The 22,136-nt window shown below is 47.2% G+C and overlaps 1 pseudogene; it reads right to left on the bottom strand.

The window, feature by feature from the left end:
• Positions 1–447: 447 nt before the first annotated feature.
• Positions 448–20,677, bottom strand: LOC141954992 (prokineticin receptor 2 pseudogene; annotated as a pseudogene).
• Between the last annotated feature and the right edge of the window lie 1,459 nt (positions 20,678–22,136).

Raw genomic sequence — 22,136 nt, 5'->3', positions numbered from 1 at the left:
CCTTCCTCTTATGAGCAGAAGGAAAAGGACACCAAATATCTTAAAGGTACAAAAGATAAGCTCCAAGGGGTTAAGAGATTTCTCTTAAGAAGAAACAAAGAGGCATCATTGCTAGGATCAGCAATCAACTCTTACATCATTGTAGTATGCTTTAATGCATTCATAGATTTTTTTTTTTTTTGTTCATCTTAAATTTTAAACAACTGTAAAATGAGTATCTACCTCCCAGATTTACAGATGGGTGAACTGAAGCACAGCATCAGTCAGAGTTACGGGGTTATACAGCAGTCCAGTGAAAAGAGTTCTGGTGGAAATACATAGTAGGCTGCTTTTAGAGGGCTCTCACCAACGGTGGGTATTCCCACAGACAAGAGAGAAGCTTCTGAGAAGGCATTGTTTCCTCTTTAGCCCCTCTCCGAAATATGTGAGATTCAAACTGCAGAAAATTTATTTCAGTTTTAGGCAGTCTACCTCCTCTGTGACTGGCATTGCACTTGTTCTCAGGTCGAAATCAGAGCTAGATTTGCTTCCATTATATGTCGATCTCCATCTCGGTAACATGATCTTCTTGAAATACTTCATGGTGTTATTTTTTACAGTTACAAGACACATGGTGTTTATCATGCTGTTACTCATAGCAATGCATTCAACTATATAAAAAGCAGTAAGATAATGCTTCTCTTTCACGAAGATGGTGGGGAAAAAGTCATGGACAATTGTAAAGCCGTAGAAGGGTGCCCAGCAGAGAACGTAGGCAGTCAGGATGCACATCAGTACCATAACAGTTTTTCTTCTGCATCGAAGCCTCTTTCTGATGTGTTCTGTCTGAAATGCTGGTACGGTTTTAAACCAGAGCTCCCGTGATATCCTGGCGTAACACAAGGTCATCACAATGATAGGTGCAACAAATTCAATGCCAAAGATAAAGAGGGAGTATGATTTGTAGTACATCTGCTGGTCAGCTGGCCAAATCTGACCACAGAATATTTTCTCCTGGTTTTTCACTATAAATAACACCGTTTCAGTAGCAGAATACACAGATGGAATATCTACAAGTATGGAGACAGTCCAGACCAAGGCGATTATGAAGGTTGCTGTTTGATAATTCATGCGTGGTTTCAGTGGGTGAACAATGGCCAGATACCTGGAACAGACAAATACATCCAAAATGAAGTCTGAAGACACTTACTCAGAACACAATTCCAAATACAAGTGGTCAGAATTAGGCAGAAGGGAATTGCTGTAGTTGATAAAAGAGAGAGCCTAGCCAACTTGTCTATGAGGAGAGTTAAGAAAATTTTCCAAAGTAAGAGCCTAGAGCTGAGTTCCTAAATCTGGGCAGAAACTCTGGAGCAAGGGGCTGAAGGGTTTGTTAGGAGGGTGGGTACTTGGCAATCTGAAAATCTGAGCATGCATTAGGGTGTCTGGGGATCGTTTTAAGACCTCAGTCCAACTCCCTCCTGTTTACAAGATTGAACTGAAAAAGTTGCAATTTTGCGTCGTAAGCTTGTTAACACAGATCACATGTCTGGGAGTTATGGAAAGACTGGAAGAGGAGAAAGAGAGGGAGCTTTCCTATTACTGACAAATGTGTTTGCAGGACCTAGCACAACACACGGTGTTGTATCGAGGACATGCCGTGACACAGCATCTGGAAGTTCTTTGGTGGGCAGCACGTGTTCAAATGAGAGTTTGAAACATGCAGTAATATACACCTGGCCAGGTGCAGGTAAAAAGACAAACACATAGAAACACGAAAAGGTTTTCCCTAGGCAGAGAACTATTTAAATATGCTTTTTTTTTTTTACCAAGAGATCAAATATATGTAGCAGTGTTTTTATTATTTTCTTGGCTATTCCATGGGTGCAAAGAGCCAAAGCTGATGCTAATGGTTACAGGTGAGCATGCTTTCAAGCCACCAACAAAGGACTGTGTATCCATTTTCCGCCCATGCAAATTTTTGTTTTGTCTGCTGGAGGCGACTATTGCTAATTAACCTTAAATATGCTTTGTTAAGGCCAAACCATAAAACTTGAGTTTTATGACTCGTTATGACTGTAAAGCTGTGGGTGCACTGAAGTGTTTCACAAAGGACTGAGGAGAAATAAAAGTATATTACTTTCAAGATCCATCAATTTTCCTCAATTCAGTTCAGAAGGGGTAGGACCAAATGGAATTCACTCTGGTTAATTTTTTGTTTGGTTGGAATTTGAGGAGGTTTATTTTTTAAGATGCTATAGATGTAAGAAGGACTTATATTAGAGTACGCTGTCCCGAAAGATTAGGATACTTGTGCTAAAAGGAGATTTTTATCTGAGGCACTCCAGAGATCCCAATACAATTGTGTTTAACACAAAGAATTGTTTCAGTGAAATTCCATATTCATTCAGAGGCTTTTCTATCTGTATATGTTCTATACATAGATAGCATCCACAGGACCTATTAATTCTAAAATAAGCTGGAAGGCCAGTAGTGCTTTCTATCAGCCAGATCTTGGAAGCAGATGAATTATTCATCGCTCTGGGTGCAGGCTAGATGTTAAGGGACAGCAGAATTAGTCAGCCTCATTGTGGAGCTGATAAATGAATGTTTTTAGATTGGGCCCTGTGGAAACAAGGCTGTGGGACGATGTATGTGTATGCATTCATAAGTATGCGTATCTGCTCAGCAGGACATTTGGCTGGATGGGGTAAATCTCTGCAAGAGAGTTGAGGGAGGTTTTCCTGGCTCTCCTTGCTTACCACACTTGGGATGTTACTGTGGAGGGGTCCTGGAGCACATGAGCTGGGTTTGGATGAAACTGCCCTGGAGGATGTACTCAAAAGTACCAGGTGCCCATGGGCATTCAGTCCAGGTGACCCAGCTAAAGCTAAATCCCCCAGAATACTTACAGCATGAATGTTGTACCCTTAGCACCAACTGTTACTCTTCAGATCCTCTCCTTTCACATTGCATTATTTTCTAGTGTAGATGTGGCCTTAAATATGTGAAACTCCTACATTTCATGTGAATAGACAGCAAGGAAGTTGAAAGAGAGCCCTACCAGAGGCAAATCCTGTGGGACAGGCTTACTCTATCTACACAGGTGAGCCCTTTTAAATGATCTAAACATGAAAAGACTTTTGTTAAGAGCCTATTATTTTTAGAGACCGAAGTCAACAACACACATGACATAGCCAATGTGGAATGGTTGATTATTAAATGAACAGCATTTCTCTCTGTTTACCAAGTCAAAAGCTCACCAAAACAAAAAAAAAAAAGAAAAAAAACCAAAAAAATAAAAAGTTTTATTTTACTTTATTTTTTATTATCTCACAACTAACATGGAAAATTCCTTCTGAAGAGCTTTGATCTGGAAGACAGATTAAATAAGAAGAGACACCTACAAAACACTGCAAGAAGAGCCTCCATAGATGAGTTATTGAATGAAGAATAAGAAAAGGTCAGATTAATGCTGGGCTCTGCAATCAGGGAAACCAGTCCCTTGAAAACTAAATTATTAAGGGACCTTTAGCATACAAGGATATTAAATTATTTTACAAAATCTTGTCCTACATTAGAATGCCTTATATGGCCAGCCTTTTACAAAACTGTTGGAACAGAAAAAGAAATATGACCTTTGTCTGAGATTTTCTGTGTCCAGCAGCTCAGCTGGAACAGAAGCCCTAAGCAGGCTGCCTGATGCCCAGAAATCCCGTACAAAACATCACTGTTCATACCCACATCAACTGCCTGCTGGATGCCTGGTGCATCCAGGACACATCTGATTCACTGAGCTCTGTGTGTGCTGATTGCCTTCACGATTTTCCACATGAAATGTGGGAGCATTGCTTTGATCATTTAATATATGACACACAGACAAGCTACCAGGGGTGAGAGTGCACAGGTATTTCTGGAATAGTAGCTGTAGAGCAGAAATATCCTATCTGCATTTGCTTCCAAAACAGGCTTCTTCTTCCATTCATCCTGTTGCTTCAATTGTCCCACTTTGACCCCTTCTTTCCTGAGGGGTAAGCAAGTGTACGTGGGCAGGAGGCCTCCATCTCCCCTCGTGTTAGCTGTCGGAATGCTGGGATGTTTAGTTTAGGTGGGGTTTGTGGGCTCCTCCCGTCATCACCAGAGATCAGCATTCCCAGGAGGGTAAGTCATTCCCACCTAACATGTGCCTCACTCCCTCTTTCCATTAACTGTCACTACTCATCTGGACAACACACCCAACATTTAAAGAGGTAAAGTTTGGTAAGACACGTCCTACCCTGGCTCTAGACAAATTAATATTGTCATGCCATGACGCTGCTCGCTGCATGTCGTTTAGAACATATTATATTCCCACTTCCCCGGCGGTGAAACAGAAAATTCTTCTTCCCCCTCTATCTTTTTCACACCCTGTCAGTGTAATCTTGAGATTGCTGGAGTTGAGGTGGTCTGGTAGTTACTCTTGCTGCATAGGAACCACATTTAGGACATGATACTATCATCTGAGTTGAACTTCATAGGAAACACTAATATAGAAAAGGTTTGCTGTAATAACAAAATGATACATGGAAGAATAAAGCATAACATTGTTCTGATGTCTCCTGGCCAGGCAGATTTTACCTACAATGGCTGGGTTTTTGTGCAGTGATTAAATATGGAAGGGGATTGTTGCACTTTTCTCCTTCCCCTCTTAATTCCCTTCTTTACTCAGTATTAGGTCATCGATCCATCTCTCATAAGCAGCTATCTTCTCGTAAGAAAGTTTCCCCTAGAACACCTCTTCTCAAGAACAACTTCTTAAGAACAAGAAGGTGTAACACCCACCCCCAGAGCTCTGCTATGCCTTGTAGCCAGCACTGGCTGTGGACCTCATGCTGACAGTACTGCCATCCTGGGTTGGGGCCAATGTCTTCCATTTTGCTCCCAGAAGAGTGGAATTGGGTAAAAGCAAACTGAATTTGACAAACTGTGTTCTTAATTAATTTACATCCCATTAGGATTAGTTAATTGCTGACTAAAGTATCAAGCCATGTAATTATGCATCAAAATAAATGATCTTATTGCACTAAATGAGGCGGCTGGCTACAAAGTGGTGACACACCACTATTCCACGTAGCCTTGCTCCCTGCAGAGCCTGGGCTGAGGTAAGCCAAAGCAGGGAGATTCCTCCAGTCGCAGACACACTGGTCTTCACTTACCCAGCACACCCCTAATACAGCTCACAGCAGGTATCCAACACCTCTCTGTCCATCCCACCGCCTCTTCCCCAAAGAGGGAACACTCTGAAGGGCAGGATCAAATCCTTCCCCTGGAGCCAGTGAGTCAAACCCCAGCTGGGGATCCCACTGCTCCGAGACGGGGGTGCCCTGATTAACCACAGTGCTCCTCCCAGCAACCACACCCTCCTCTCCTGAGAGACATGAGTTCTGTAGATGCTGGGGTTGACACGTAAGCACACTCAGGTCAAGTGGCACTGCCCTGATCCACCCGCTGACAGCAGAGGGGGACACAGACCCAAGTCTTTGTGACCCCCTATCCGATGCTCTACCCACTGCCCTTTGCTGCCACCACCAGCATTAAGTGAATACCTAATGTCTTGGAGGGGATCAGAGGACATTCCAGTGACCATCAGACCCTGTGACAACCACCTGACCTGAGCCAAACCTGATTCTGGTATTACTGACTTGACTCTTTGCTCTGTTGAGATGCATGGAGGCTTCTTCCCACCGGAGGCAATGGCAGTTTTTATGTATAGAAGTATTCACACTGATAGCCAGAAGAGTTAATCCTTTTTTGATTTTTTTTTTTTTTTGTGGCCACAAACAGGTAACTAAATTTAACATGCTGGGGACAGAAGGCCCGTCTCACACAGATAGCTGAGGTCAATGGGGTACCAGTCTGAGGCAGAGGTGTAAGGATAATGCAATGCGATGTGGGCACATACACAGACAGGACAACAGAAACACAAGTAACAGGAAAAAAGCCTCCATCTTGAAGGAGGAAAGTAGGAAAGAAAGTATCATCTTAGGACGGCTTCCCCGTCTAGCTTTGGCGCTTTCCTCTCCAGTTCACTGGTGGATACACGTTGTTCGACTGAGCAAATTCAGTGTGACACTCGGAGAAGCCATCCATAAAAAACCAGGAGATTTTTGTCAGGTTGCATAAATGAATCAGCCAAAGTGAATCACACTGCATAGGAGACAGAACCATCTGAAGAAGAACAAAATAACCTATTTCTCACAAGGTCTAGATTTCACCTTAAATTCAAATGCCAATTGGAAGTGACATTGAGGGTAGTGGACTTTGTGAGATGTTAAATGAAAAAGCACAGGCAGGATAAAGAGTCTGAAAGTGCCTGTGTTGTCAATAAGGCAACAGGAAAAGCCAAGGGCTGTGAGATGCACCAGGACAGGACTGGGTGCAGAGCGGTTAAAAGGTTCTTTTTAATATCCCAAAAATGCAAGTCTGAATCATACTTCAGGTGTCTGCTAAAAGATGACCCCAGCTGAACTTACTTTACAGTGCTGGAAACTAAAACTGATCAGGTTTGACACAGCCATAGCATTCCTCTGCAGCTCGTGGCTAAACAACCAAGTTGCCTTAACGCTGCTAGGTGGGAGGGTGGTATCTGATCTTGGGTGAAACTGTGAGGTTACGGGCACAGCTCCTGAGAGGAGGTGGCAAAAGAACAAGGTTATGTTTGCCAGGAAATCTGCCTGTTCTTTAGAGTTCAGTTACCTATTACTAATTAAACAACTACTAATAAAACAGTTCATTTGTTGCTTTAAAATAGGTTAAGTACACTGAAACACACAAACAAACAAAAAAAAATCAAGCGAAAACAAAAAAAAAATTAATGGGGAAAAACCTTGGGTTTGACCTTTACAAGTAAACCCAGTGTTATGTACTGACACCGTGTTTCTAGAGCCCTGTCCCCTGTGTGGCCGCCTGCAGCTCCGCACAGCAGCGGGGCTCTTCTCAACCCCGGGCTCTGCCCAGGGACACGAGAAATCACAGCGCTGCCAACTCACAGCAAAGGCTCCAGGCTCTCGCCTGTGAAGCAAAACCCTTCACATCTGCACTTACGCATTTCATACAAAGTCCACCAGCAATCCCAAATGCTGAGTACACCATAAAAACAACCCCTGGCTGCTATTGGTACGTGTGCGGCCGGTCATGTGTTACCAAGAGCAGAAACCCAGGGTCTGGAGCATCACTTCACCGTGGGTATATCCCAGACACACACGATCACAGAGATCCCGGCACCACTGCCCGGGGTTCCTCCTGCACCAAAAAGAGTTCTGACACTTCTATACATTCCCTTCCTATTTACCCCCAGCAGCAGCCAGGGCATTAATTCTTGTTTCTCAAGCCATTACACTCTTCCCTTGATTAAAGTGTTTCACAGACATCCCAGGTCAGACTCTAAACCAGATCTCTACGAACCTTGGCAGATGGTGTCTGAAGGGTAATGCCTGGTACCTGCTGGGAGTCTGACAGCAGCATTCCCTAGAGACAACTCACCTCCATCTTTCCAAAATCCACTAAAATATCCACAGGCCCAGTTATACTGAGAAGGACCGAGAAAACGAATCCATTGTTCAATCTCACTGTTGCCCAAAATGCAAGTTCCACACGGACTTGGCGCCTAGAAACACCTACACCTGCCGCTGCCGGGCGCTCTCCAGGGGGCTGAAGCGGCGCTGCCCGCCCCTGACCGTGCTGTCCGCGCTGCCCTCAACCCCAGCAGCGATGGCTGGGCCGCAGGCGGGGGGCGCTAGGCAGGGGTTTGGTTTCTCACCGGCACTGTTTGAGCTCGGCCTGCCCAGCGCAGCCTGGCTGAGGCTCCTCAAACCCCGGGTGTGCTGAGCGGGCGCAGTGTCAGAGGTCCAGCACCGCCCCTCGCTGTCTGCTCGGCCCCTGGTGTGCAGAGGAGGTTCAGATTTCCCCTGCCATGGCTGGGCAGCTCCTGGCAGCAGAGGACTCCCTGACCCACGGCGTGGCTGTGGTGGGCACGGGAGAAGGGGACAGGGCTGGGGGGTGGGTGTCATTCTGGGGTGCTGTTTAATTGCCAAGCGCCCCCCAGACGGCTGTCGAACGGGGGAAGCTCCGCTCGATGCGTTCACTGGCACGTGACGGTCTTTCTGGAGCTTCCTTTAAAACACACAAGTTGTTCTGTGTTTGGGCGCTGCGGTCCCCACCCCTGCAGCCACACAAAACCCACCATGAACATCTGGGGTGCGCTGCCAGTCTGCCGAGAGCCCGGGCAGAAAGAGCCGTTCTGCCCCGCGGTGATGTCCCAGGTGACGTCAGCACGAAGCGCAGGGGCCAGGTGGGAAGGGCGGGGGAAGCTCGCGCTGGTGCTGATGGCCCCCGCGGAGCTGGAGGAGGTGCCGCTCTCCAGGGGCTCCAGCGGGGACCACGGGGCCCTGTCAGCGGCCCCCAGCCTTGGCTGCACTTGGGGACCAGCAGCCCCCAGTTCTCAGCCTTTGCAGGGCGGGTGTCTGTGAGCCATGGGCAGGGCTGGGGATCCCACCTGGAGCCAAAGGCTTGCTGCAGCCTCCTCTGCTGGCCTGGGGCACCTCGGGGCAGCCCTTCTCTCCAGGCACCTCCCTGCAGCCCAGAGGTTGTCCCCAACGCTCGCTCGGAGCTCAGGGGGACGAGTGGCACAATGTGCGTGCAGGGGGCAGGGGAGGGAAGAGGCACGAGGACTCCACGCCAGGTCAGACAGCCCGGGCCAGGGGCTTCACCTCCACTGTGGCTCTCCCTTTCCCAGGCAGCCCCTGCCCTTCTGCTTCCACACATGCACACGAAGACACCCCCCTGAGATCCAATACCTGTCCAGGCCTCAGCCCCTGCCCCACGGTTCCCCAGAGCTGCCTGGGGCAGACACCAGCCCACGGGGCTCCCAGAGCTGTCGGGGGGAGCAGAGGTCCCAGGAAGGACCAAGGGGGAGAAAGCCAGCCTGCCCCCAGCTCTGCTCTGCCTGGGAAAGCCCAGCCCAGCCCAGCCCAGCCCCATGTCTGCGGGGAGAGCAGCTGGGCGAGGGGCAGGGGGAGGGGGCTGCCTCCAAACCCAGCTCAGCTCCCCTCAGGGCTTGAGCCCGCTGCTTCTGCCTGACAGAAGTGACTGAGGAGCTCCTGGTCCAGGTCTGCTATGGGCTTCGGAGGAATGACAAAGACCTGCTCTATTCAGCCTAAGAATAACTGCTGTATTTAGAAAAAGGGTACAACGGGTGCTTGAGGGCCTCCAGAGCAGAAGGGGTGGTTGGGGCACCCAGAGCTCTCGTGCGTGGAGCAATCGCTACTTCTTGCCACGTTTCTTATTGGTTTCGATCAGGAGCAGCCCCTGCTTCTTGATGTCTTCCCGGGTGAGGACACGGTCATGGTCTTCACCATCAGAAGCAGGGGGGTCTGGAGGAGACAGCAGAGAGGAGCGGGCTGGGGAGGGTCTGCGGGGCCACCTCCACTATGCCCGTGTCCCCGGGGAGATGTGGCCCGTTTTGGAGGGCTGGTGGCATCCCAGAGAGCCCCGTGCCAGGCCCTCGGGCACGCCGTACATCCCTGCTGAGCTACAAACAGGACAGGAAATGCAAGCGTGTACACGTGTTTGCCCATCAATAAAACCAAGATCCCTCTGCCAGAGAAAATCCCAGAAGTTTGACTTGCAGAAAAAGACATTGGAAGGAAACTGCCTTCCCAGCACCACGCTCCCAAACCCACTTAGATTAGGTTTCTGTATCTCAAGATCTTCACCCTGTTGTGCTCCAGGTGCTGAACACAGAAACCAAGGAAACAACTCCCCACCTGGGTGAGTCTTCCCAGGAAGACTGTTTTGCCACAGACAGTGTGCAAGCTCATAGCCAGCAGAAGTCAGTGCTAAGGGCAGAGCTGCGTGGGAAAGTGCCTGTTTGCCCCTTCCCCACCTGCCTTGGGCCACAGTGGGAGCTACACACACGTCTTCCAAGCACCCAAATTAACAGTTTTGGTCCGTAGCCCATTCAGTGATAGACATCAACCAGCTTTTCAGAACTATTAGATAAGAGGCCACGAGATTGTCGTAAGAATATGTTATTAAAGTCAAAAGGAAATTGCCTGGTTTCTACCATAATCAATCCTCGCTGACTGTGAGATAATGTAAACCAGTCCCTCAGGGAAACAGACCGAGACAGATATCCAAGAGTCCTGCAGAACATCCCTCAAGACCCAAAGCCCCACTTCCCAAAATTACAGGCCAAAGACGAGTCAGAAATGACTCAGTGCTTCACCTTCTCAAGGGGCACAAAGCACAGTTCCATACACACAACCACACAAGCTGCTTTTCCAGCAAAGCCTCGCGCTTCACACCTGCGTCTCTTCCGCACGCTTGTTTACAGCAGATGATGTGTAACAACACCCCTCCTAAAAACCACCAGCCCACTGTTGTTCAGGTAGTGCTGACCCTCACAGGGACCCAGCCTCAGTGACCCGGGTCAGGATGAGCCCCCACGTGGGGAGCACCTGCGGGCACAGACACAGACCCAGACGCCCTGCCATGAGCCGCTGGCACTGAGGCTCTGGCCAGGCCGGTGGCAAAAGGAACGTCATTTCCTCTTGCCAAAGCTGAACTGTGCTATTACAAGAAAAACCCGCAGTGTTGTTTGGCACAGGTGTAAGTACTCTGTGAAATACAAAAACAGTTTAATGCCATGTTACAGCGTCCAGCTCCTTCTGCAGAGCTGAGATAAGGCTCCTTCCATCCTCTTACGCCACGCTCTTCTGCTGAGAAAGCTTCTAGGAGAGGCTCCATCTCTGCTTTTCCACAGCACCCGGCGAAACGCCACCCCCACCTCGTGCCAGGCCTTTGCAACCAACAGCAGAAGAGAGATGTCAGAATATCAGCTCTGACACGAACAATGAAAGGTCGATACTTTGCCTGCTTTGGCAGCCCAGGTATCAGGAAAGAAAGCAAAATTGTGGCTCATCTCATAACAGGAAAGAAAAAGCAGCTCCCACGGTGCATAACTAGTGCTGCCCTTCACCCCCCGGGACAGCACACCGACCAAGGCGAGGGTGGATGCTCTGCAGTTGAGAGCCACTGACAAACCACACTGAGCACTGGGCAGCCACAGCAGATCGGGAGGTGTGAGTGGGGGCCATGTGTGGGCAGGCTCACTGCCAGCCGCGTGTGGAACAACCAATCCTCTTTGTCTGGCAGAACAGGGACACCTTTACTGCACCCCAAAACACCTTGTTCAAGCAATATCTTGATTTGGCAACAGATGCTGCACTCCCACGGGACATCCTGGTGTTACTCTCCCCTTGGATACAGAAATGACATCAACAGGCCGCCTCCTCCACGCTTCTCCCAGGAATTACCATCAGCAGATCATTACTCTGTGCACTGGTTTGTGGACTTCTGCTCAACTGTGTCATTCGCCTGGCAAGAACCTTCAAAAAATGCACAGGAGAAACACCCCGAGAAATGCAGCACAACACTGGTGAGGAATAGCAGGCAGATGGGCTGGACTGCTGCAGGCTCAGCCCTGATCATCTCCAACAACAGATGTGGTCAGGGGAAGGCTGCAAATAAGGAGGAAGCGCAATACTCGGGGGGACCTCAGACTTCCAGAATTTTCTACATCTATCAGCTCTGCTTCACTACCCATTTACTGAGTAATTCATAACAGACTAAAGAACAGCAAGAGACGCGGGATCTACCACCCAAGGCAAAAATAAGTCTTCATTCAGAGATCACAAAGCGCTTTACAAAGGAAGCCGGTATGGTACCACATGGCAAAGACAGACTGTCCAGCCAGAGGTTACCTTTGAAGTAATTTTTTCTTTTTTTCCTCTTTTTCGCTGGGCACTCACAAGTCTTACACAGAAAAGGCCTCAAGATCTCTTGTCATGTTGTTTATGAATTGTAATTTTTTTCAATAGCCCAGGTTTAAAGAAGAAAGATTTGAACATGGGAAAGGGTGAAGTGTCCCTGTGACAAATCCAGACTCTAATGCTAGAAGTAGCCCCCAAGCAGTGAGAGGATATTTCTTAAATCTTATCTTAAAATGTAGAATTCTGAACCAGAGTAGCAGAAGTCAAAATCTAGCCCAGACACTGAGCTCTTGCAGAGAAGAGCATGTTTTTCTTTTAGGAATCTTTCACCCATTCAAAGCTAGAGAAAGTTTTTGGAGAGCTCTAAATGTGCACATCATTTTCAGTTGATTCTAGATTTGACAGTGAGGTACCCCAGCCCTATTCAGTTTGGTTAACGTATGGCTAACAGTGCTTGCATACTCTAAAAAGTGCTGCCTGTAACACTTCGTCTGTAAACCTTGTATTTTAGACACCTTATACCTTAACACTTGTTGCCCCATTTCAAATAAAACTCCAGCCAAGTTCATGAAAAGTTTTTTCACCCTCTCTCTTCCCTCGCAGTCACCCGCTCCCAAAGGGCTCTCAGCAAGCATTGCGAGTGGGGCCATTTACAGTCCCCGTGGAGGTCAACGGCTAACGTAGGGACACTTCTTAGGGAAGAGTGCCAGAGGGGACCCGGAAACCTCTCCTGTGGCAAATGGACACAAGCGTCTTGAACATGCTCTTCTTCGGGACACATTTTGTTCATTTTGTTTCCTGTCAACTCAGACTGTCTTGCTCTCTCTCACACACACCCCTCCTCCGTATTTACATTGCAAATGGCACTATCAGCATCGTGAAACTTTTTGTTTTAGAAAACAAGAACGTTCATCTCAAAATTGTGTCAACAAAATACGCCTACTTGATTACTTCCCAACCCGTCCAAAAACTTTTAGGATATTATTATTACTGTTACTCACGCCTGCAGTTTATAAATACAAAGGTTAATAAAGCCATTTCATTCCCTGGGAACAAGTCTAGTCTGGTCTGTCCTCCCAGTTTATCACAATCTCCCAGCCGGGGGAGATAATCTACATTACGAAATGGTGTCCCTATGATTAACAGCAGTCTTGCAGGCTACAAACATACCCATTAGATTTCACATTTTATCTGATAAATACATTTCAGGGGAGTAACTCTGGAGGACAGAGAAAGTGTGCCACAACTGTCAGAAGTCCACTTAATTACTAAATCCACTAGGAACCACCATCGCCTTCTGCTGCTGCATAAAAGCAACCTGCAGAACAGGCCCAAGTTCTCAGCCTAAAACCAAGCAGCTGGAAGGGTAAATGCAGGGAAAACCCAGACTCTAACCCACCTGGCTGTGCATCATCCAGCCCTGCCTGGCCCCACAGCCTTGGATCATCTGGCACCTGAGAGAAGCAGCCTCAGACCTCCCCTGCCCGCCTTCACACCCTGCTTGTATCTGTGAGAGACGAGAAACCAGGCCTGTGAGAAACTAAGACAAACAACCTGGGAAAGCAAAAGTTGAGGCTGATTGAAGAAATGCCTCAAACACTCGCAAGACAAAACTATGAGTCACAGGGTGCATTCTGTGGAGGCCGAAGCTGATAACGCTGCCCGATGTAGCTGGGGGAGAGAGCCCTGTGGAGACAGGACGGCTCTGCCCTGGGGCACCTGGGCAAATTTCAAGGGCCATGTGTCCGGTGAATGAACTTTGCTTCATTATCCACAAAATGCATATTAAAGTTGACACCCCTCAATATGCTAACGAGGGCTGTCATGATCATGCTAATGACATCATCCCATGAAACACCTTACCCCTCCCTGTACATGGGATACGTAGCTATGTGGGTCGACCTAGGGGACGGACCCAAGGAAAATGGGTATAAATCAAAGGGGGGAAGAAAGGGCTCGCTCTCTCTCTGCCCCTCTCCCTGCCCCCCCCGACCGTCTGGAGAAAGCAGTGAAGCGAAGAAGACGAATGCCAGCGGAGAAGACGGCCGCCTCCTGGAACCCTCGCCGGCGGGATCAGCGCAGGAACCCAGACCGGTGATCTGTATTCCCCCATTCCCTCTATCTCCCTCTTTTCCTTTTTCTATTAAGAAATGCAAAGCATATTATATTGCTCACCACAACTTGCTCTGTACTTGGCCAATTATCATGTGTTCAATTAGTGCATTGTAGGTAGTTAATAAATGCTTGAACTTGGAGACTTGTTGTCCGCTCCAATTGGGGATTTGCGAATCTGAGTCACTTGTCCCCCTCATCGGAGCGGGACGTGACAGTATCACACACTGGTGGGTTTCATGCCCAGCAGTTCCCTCCACTAAAGCACAGGCATTACCTGCACCCACAGAAAGGTTTGACTCCACTTCAGGACCCTCATAAGCATCACCTGCAACTATAGCAGCTGCAGCAAGTTCCAAAAGTCCAATTACTCAGAAAAAAAAGGGCTGGATTTTAGCAGCTGTGAAGTAGTCCTCACCACACAGTGTGACATTTGGTAACAAACAGTGGAATTTACCTTTGCATCACCTATCCTTTCATCTATTTGAATGATTTCCTGTTGCCACCCAACCTGGTGCTAATTCCTGTGCTCAGATCCAGTGCTCCGAGGGCACCACCATCACCCCGAACCGTGTACCTTGACCCTCAGCAGCTCTTTACAAATCCATCCCTTTTTCCAAGGGAGAGTGTGTAATAGCTCTACCAGGAAGAGGTTCTGGCATTCACCTTGAACTCCTGAATGCATCTGCCTGATCCTAATGACAGCAAGAACCCAGCACCTGTCTCACGCCCTTTGACAAGACTTTGTAAAGTGCAAGGAAGCAGAAGCATATGGGAAAAAAGCTGTAGAACAAAACTCAGCCTTGATTTCCATCAGGTCAAGCAACAGGAGATGGATGGAAAATGAAATTAAGATCACCTGCAGAGACAGGAGCAAACATTTATTAGGCACACTCACCTCCACAGCCTCACTCTGCCATCCCATAAAGGCAGGACAACAAAGAATTGTGACTCCCTGTGACTGCACATCTGTCTCATCTGCTGGTGATTCCCACAAGAGGCAACATGTGCCTGAAAAAGAGATCACAGCTGGACCCTAAATCATTTCAAACCGACTCTATTGCACAAGGCAGCACCTGCTATTCCATCTCCCATATGCAAGGAGTTACACTGACACCTGCCAAATCCGTGCTGAAAACTGTCAGGCACATTTCAAATGCAGGTAACTCGTGTAGGAAGAAATGTCTGTGCCATAACCATGAAATGCACAAGGTTTCCTCAAACTTGCCAGCTCGTATGTGGATAGTTCAGATACTGAAACCCAAAGCACTTGCCTGTGCTGGTAGGAATTACTGCAAGACAACAGATCTCATCAGTATAAAACAAAAGTGTCAGACTAATTCTACGCAGTTCAACATTCTCCAAGAAAAAAAAATGGCTAAAGGAAAAACAAAACTCACCTGAAAAAGAAAAATTCTCATGGCACAAACTCATAGCCACTAAAGTGAGGGTTTGCCTTGAAACAAGATGCACTGGGTTTAATCAACTGAATCTTCTCACCTGGGAGAAAGAGTCTGACCACGATAAATTACTTTCATGAATGCAGATCACCCTGGTCCTTCACAGCAAATCTTCAGCATTTATCTTCATTCTAGTAAAGAACTGCACCTACGGGTCATTTTACAATTCAAGTGTTTGCATAAACCTGTTGCATGTCAGCGCGCACATTCCCCAGAAGATTCACCAAGACAAAGTCATTCTTTCTGCCAGCTAGTGACAGGGACAGCCATCAGGTCAGGCTCCCTCAGGAAATATTTACACAGCTGTATCCTGCCACCCCTCTGGAAACGACACCCCCCTTGGAGGGAGCTGAGAGGTCACACCCCAGTCATGGCTGAGGGCCCTTTCTCCATGCCCTGTCTGCTGGCAGGAGCATGGAACCAGAAGCGCAGACTGCAGCCAGGCAGATCAGCCCGGTGGAACAGGAATAGAGGGGCCAGGAATGAGAACGACATCAGTTCAGGTTTCAGAATCAAGCCAGAAACCTGGGACGTGGCCCCTGAACTGCGGTTCTGTACTATCAGTGACCGTGCAAAGCTGACCCACAGCTGTGGGCCCTCCTGTCTCATCAGCTGGCAGCAGCTCATCTCCAGACGGGCCGGGACACTTCCACACATGCCAAGAGTGGGTGCCAGTCCCACACCGACACCTGCACTCTCGGGATCTAACCCTCTACAGAGGCAAGAGGGCAGCATTCAGCTGTCACGGCAGAACAACTATTTGGCATCTCCTCCTAGGAAAAGGCAGCAGATCAAACACTGCAGCTCCCAACTCCAGACGAGCATCTGTGCTCAGACAGAAGCTGTCCTTGGATCAGAGGGGCGACTTCAGCCAGAGCCACGCGAGCCTGATCCACCCAGAGATATTGTACTGCTGCAGGACCTCGTGCGTGCAGCACACAGGCCTCTCGCTGCCCGAGCAGAGCAGGGAGAGAGGAGAGAGTCGTCCGAATGATGCCTCAGCCAAAGTCTCAGACAGCAATGGATTGTCACTGCCTGTGTACAAACCCACACCACACTGACTTCAGCCGTGCTCACCACCAGAACAACCAGCATAAAGTGTTTTATTGCTGCGCTCACTCCTTATTCATCAGCTGGACTACGATATGTGGTTTCCCTGGTTTGCAATACTCTATGATCATAGTGTTGCCATATTTTGTCAGTGCTCTGTGCATCTTGTTTAAACCGCAGGCTGTGGATCTTATCTTATTTAAGCGAGGTTTCTTATTCTGTGCTTCTTGCTCCCAGGGAGGCTGCACAGGAGTAATGGTGGGGGCTGGAGGAACAGATGGGGCCTGCTGTGATTCCTTGTAAATATGAACTGAACTTGTCCTAATGTACTTGAATGAAGCCAGACTGACTGCCTGATGTCTGACAAAAATAGCACAAGTCAAGGCACTTGTAGCTGGCTTTTTCAGGCAGTCTTCATAGGGAGCTTTTGATATTGATTGATTTCTGGAAGGCAAGACAGCACTGGGGAAAGGAAACTGCAGCCTGGCTAAATGATTTCTTCACTGTAGGCAGTGTCCAGGGCACCTGCTAACCGGGTCCTTACTGCCGTTTATGAACACAGAAAATGAGTTATCTGTAAGGAAAGTTTCAGTAGAAGTAAGGCTGAATTTGCACCTCTGATTCTGATGCAAACAAGAGATTACTGGGCAGTGCCTACATCTCAAATGCACGCCTGTGTTTTAATGCAGGCTGTCAAGGTCTTTTCAGGGGTACTTCTGAACTGCAGGTTGTGTGCCTGACTGGTGCTGAGTCCTGGGATGAGTCAGCTCCTGGTGATAGTTTTAGCTCAGAGGATGTGATAGGCTGGAAACCATTTTGTTGTGGAGCCCAGATGTCAGAGATGTGGATATGTTGCTGATGGCCCCCTGGCCCGGAGATGTGGGAAGTTTTGCCAACAGTCTGCTAAGGATTTTGTTTTCTGCTGGAACAGGTTTCCAGATGGCTTTAACAAACGATTGCCTTTCTGCTTGCTGTGGCTATCTGCAGAAGGGCCCTCCTGTTTGTTTGGATTTAACCAGTGTAAGGGCTTTGCGGGAGGACTGGCTGAAACAGCCTTCTCTCTATGGAGATCACTAGCATTTGTGTAGAAAAGCAGAGGTTCGGTCAGTAAAGCTCACAGTGTAGTATTGTGCTCAGACCATGATCTGTCTCCTGGAGATGCTGTTCAGCTGGATTCATATTCCAACTAAATCTTTCCAAGTCCTACAGAACAGAGTCCCATGGGCTCATGATGTAGTCAGAGTGCTCAAGTGGCAATGTGTGATTTGCCATTGCTTTGCCAAGGCAAAGCCCATTTCAAGATAACAGCCCCACAAAAAGCCCAGGACTGTGTTGTGGTAAGGTATTGGCTGTCTTTTTCTACCTGCCAATCCACAGACATGTGGTGCTCAGATCACAGCTAACCCTTGCAGGAGGTTAAAACCTTTGTGGGAACAAAAGCACAAACACCAATATGGTCGTTGCTATTTGCTCGATTTATTAAGTGCAATTGCTTTATATACGCCTTTCTGCACATCGCGAGGTCTTTAGTTCTCTGTTCTCTCTGTGCATTGTGAGATCTTTCATGCGCCTCTATTCTTCCTGTACATCGAGAGATCTTCCGAGCGCCTCTCCCTACACTTCCCCCTCCCCAGGCTTTACCAACCATGTGTCAGAGTTGTATAAGGCCGATGCCTCCCAGATCTCCCCTTTCTTTGTTTTGCAGCGGCACCTGCAAGACTTGTTTGAGAGCTGTATCAATTAAAGGTTAGACAAACTTCAAAAACACAGCATACTTAGAATAGTTCCACAGAAGGCTAAAAGAAGACAGCAGTTATAATTACTAGTTAAAAGGTAACCTGATTTCACTACTTATAATTAAGGGATATGACTAAATACTACAAAAATAAACAGTAAGGAAAATACAGAGTAGCACACTTAATTAATAGGAGTACTAACATTCAGATCAGCAATTGCTAGGGAACCCTGGATGCAGCGAGAATTTAGAGTGCCCTTCCTCACAAACTGGAAATCCTACGCGATGTGTCCGTCCGTAGGTGAGGCATCCAACGTCGCTGCAAGCAGGTCCGGCCTCTAAATCAACAGGCCAAAATAACTGGCAACTTTCTTTGAGCGAAAACATCTGATTCCATTCTCCTGTTGGGTTCCACCCAGAGCCTGGCCAGTACTCCAGGGGGAAAACCAAGGGAGTTTCTAATAAGGTTAAACATTTGAGTTCTTAATTCTTAATATTGCTAAACAAAGAAAGTTGAATACACACATTCTTACAGCATTTCATCCTTATTAATAACTACATTCCATCTAAACTACATCTTTCACTAGTGACTAGTAAGCCTAAATATTTCATTAAGGCAACTGTAGTGTAGTTTGTTCTGTTGCAGTAGAAAACATTACCCAGACATTCTGCTTAAATGATCAGTTGAAGAGATTGCAAACAGCTGGTACAGGGGGACCCACAGCTGGATCCTGAGTGCTGGCTGCCTCTCACCCTCAGGTGTGGTGGCACACACCTTGCCAGTAATCACCAGGGACTGTGACCTGTGAACATACAAGCATAACCTCTTCCCCAGGTTATTAAAAGAAAATGGTTCTATTTGTACCACATCCCTCCACCATCCACTAATTTGACCTTGCCAAATGGTTGTGGGGTTGCCGCCAGAATTAATATTTTGGGTAGTGGTGTTGACCTGTGAAAAGGTCATCTTTGCCCAACTATCTTTTGATACCAGTTCAATAAACTCTTATGGATTAAAGTATGGAACTCTTAATAGACATGTTTGGAACGGATCAGATGGCGTTGCCATAGATAGACAAAAGGGTTCTTTTCCCGTCTCATTTGCTATAGTTACCCATACGTTAGGTCTGGGTGAGATGGTTCGTTTAGTGAAAGATCCAAGTAGCCAAAGGCCACAGAAAATCTACAAAAACTTTTAAGAAGAAGTGGTTGTTTCAGGTTTTACACATCGTGCAGGTATCCATTTAATTAAACCATCCTTTTCCACTGCTGCGTACCCACGCCCAAACACTCTCAGCGACCAGCCCAATTCCCATGCCATCGCTCCCGGTTCCTTGACCTGAACTAAAGAATAGTTTTTTGTCGCCTGGGTTGGCATAAAGTGTTTCCACAGGGGAGGTGTGGACTCATCGCCTCTAACAAAATGATTTAAAGCATAAAGGGCGTGGGACAAAAGAGTCTGCTGTCGGTCTGTGGCTATTGTCCCCTTATGACCTTCCTCCTCCCCAAGCTGTTGTAGTTTGGCTTTTAGGGTGCGATGCGCACGTTCCACTATTGCTTGTCCTTGACTGTTGTAGGGCAGGCCGTGTACTAATTTGATGTCCCATAATGCACATCATTCTTTAGTACGTTTAGCGATGAAACAAGGGCCGTTATCTGTCTTGATTTCTTGTGGCTTCCCTAATAAGGCGATGACACCCTCCCAATGAACAATAATGTGTCTGGCTGTTTGTTTGCGAGCCATTGTGGCTAATAAGATGTCAATGGTTACTATGAGGTATTTCTTTAGTTTTAGTAGGTCACATTCTGTTATGTCAGTTTGCCATATCTGATCGGAAGAGAAACCCCTTGAATTGACACCTGCTTCCCACAGTGGGCCCTTGTGACAGTAGGGACAAAGTGCCACTATATATTTCTCTGTCACAAGCAAAAAACAACATGTTTTCACTAAGGCTTTTGCTCCGAGGTGTAGAAAGGCATGTAAATGCTTTGCAGCATCTAGTGACCATATACCCCATGCCGCCTGGTCAGCGTGATGATTGCCTTCTATGATTGGACCAGGTAGGGACTGGTGACTGTTCACATGTGTAAGAAAGGCCTGTCCTACACGTTGTTGTAGAGCATCATAAAGTAAAGTTGACGCTTCTGTCTGTACAAATCCTACTGTTGTCATTTTGTGTACAAGTTTATAAACATATAGAGAGTCTGTAACAATATTAATTGGATTCTCTGTTTCCTGCTGGAGTGCTGTCTGGACCGCTTTGGCTTCCAACCATTGTACTGATTTGTCAGTCTGAGTCCACAATTTCTTTTTCCAGCATCCTTCAGCTTTCCATACGACTGCAGCTGTTTGGGATTGTGATGAGGCATCTGTAAAGGTAGTTGTGCCAGTAAGAGGGTGCATGACTAGAGGTAGTGTGAGTTGTAGCTTAAAGTGTTTTCAAGTGTGAAACCCATTGTAGACCCTTTCCGGTTACTATGGAGCCTGGAAAGTCAAAGATGGTACATAAGTCTTCCAAACGCTTAACCATGTCGTCCCACACTTGCTGCTTCCAGGGGATGAGTACTGTGTCAGGTTCCTTTCCAAAGTGTTGAAGGGTCATATTACATAGGCACCCTATAAGCGACTATGGTAACAAAGGCGGCCTTGTTGGTATTTTGGTAAGCCCAGGCTAAAGGTGCAGGCTTGCTGTCTGTGCCTTGAAATAGGATGCCTATTGTGCCATGGTCAGAAATAAAGCACCCTCCTGTGATTGACTGTTTTGGATCCCATTGCTGCAAAGGTCTCTGTTGCTGTAAAATAGCTTGTATTAGTGTTGAATTGTCCTGACACTCCTTTGTGAGTTTCTTTGGTTCCCACAAGTGTTCTTCTTGCAGCAATTCATAAAAGGGTTGCGTAAGTCACAAAGGAATACAGATAAAGCTGCAGAGCCACTGCAAGGCTCCTACTAATTTCTGAACATCATGAAGAGTGGCAATGTGTGGAGAAAGAGCTATTGGTTGTGGACTTATATGGTTCCCAGCTAAAGTCATGCCCAGATATTGTAATCACGTACCTCGCTGGATTTTTGCCTCGGCAAGGCTCTGGCATGCTGGAACAGGTGTTCCACTTGCTGTTCTGTAGGTGCTGCTAATAATATGTCATCCTTATAGTGTACCACGTGATGGTCAGTCTTACCTTCTCTCAAGAGCACGATGGCTTTGGCCACATACAGCTGACAAATGACAGGTGAGTTTTTCATACCTTGAGGTAATACAGTCCATTGCCAACGCTGAGCTGGTTGAGCGAGGTTCACAGAAGGCACGGTAAAGGCAAATCTTTGTCGGCAGGATGTAAAGTAATGCTGAAAAAACAATCTTTGATATCAATAATCACAATGGACCTATCTTTCGGTACGGTGGAACCCCAGGGCAATCCAGGTTGCAGGACAACCACTGCCTGCATCTGTTGATTTACAGCCCTGAGGTCATGAAGTAAGCGCCACTTAGACTTATCTTTCTTTTAGATAACTATCACAGGAGTATTCCAAGGGCTTGTAGAGGGTTCCAGATGACCTGCCTGTACTTCTCTTTCCACTAATAGTTGAAGTGCACTTAGTTTTACTGAGTTCAGTGACCACTGCTCGACCCACAGCAGTGAAGAAGTTAACCATGTAAGTTTTAAGGGTGGTATGTGCTCGGCAGTGGCCTCTAATCTAAATTTGTAATGCCAATTTTCTTTTGTTGCATGCAGTCGCAGCCCAACAAAACTCTCTGGAGATTTGCTAATACTATAGGCTTGAGTATTGCAATCAAGACCCCCTTTTCCTGGTCTTGGATTTTAAATGTTGTGTTGGTAATTGCTTTGTACACTGTTTCTTCTCCTCTGACACCTGCCACAAATCCCCCAAATGTAGTTTGCCACTGCCCTGGCCACAATTTTTCGCGCACTACTGTTATATCAGCTCCTGAATCAATCATGGCCTGCAGCACTATTTCTTCTGTTCTTCC

Source organism: Athene noctua, unplaced genomic scaffold (genome assembly GCF_965140245.1).
Source record: "Athene noctua unplaced genomic scaffold, bAthNoc1.hap1.1 HAP1_HAP1_scaffold_53, whole genome shotgun sequence".
NCBI lineage: Eukaryota > Metazoa > Chordata > Aves > Strigiformes > Strigidae > Athene > Athene noctua.
This window is presented reverse-complemented; position numbering and strand designations above follow the sequence as displayed.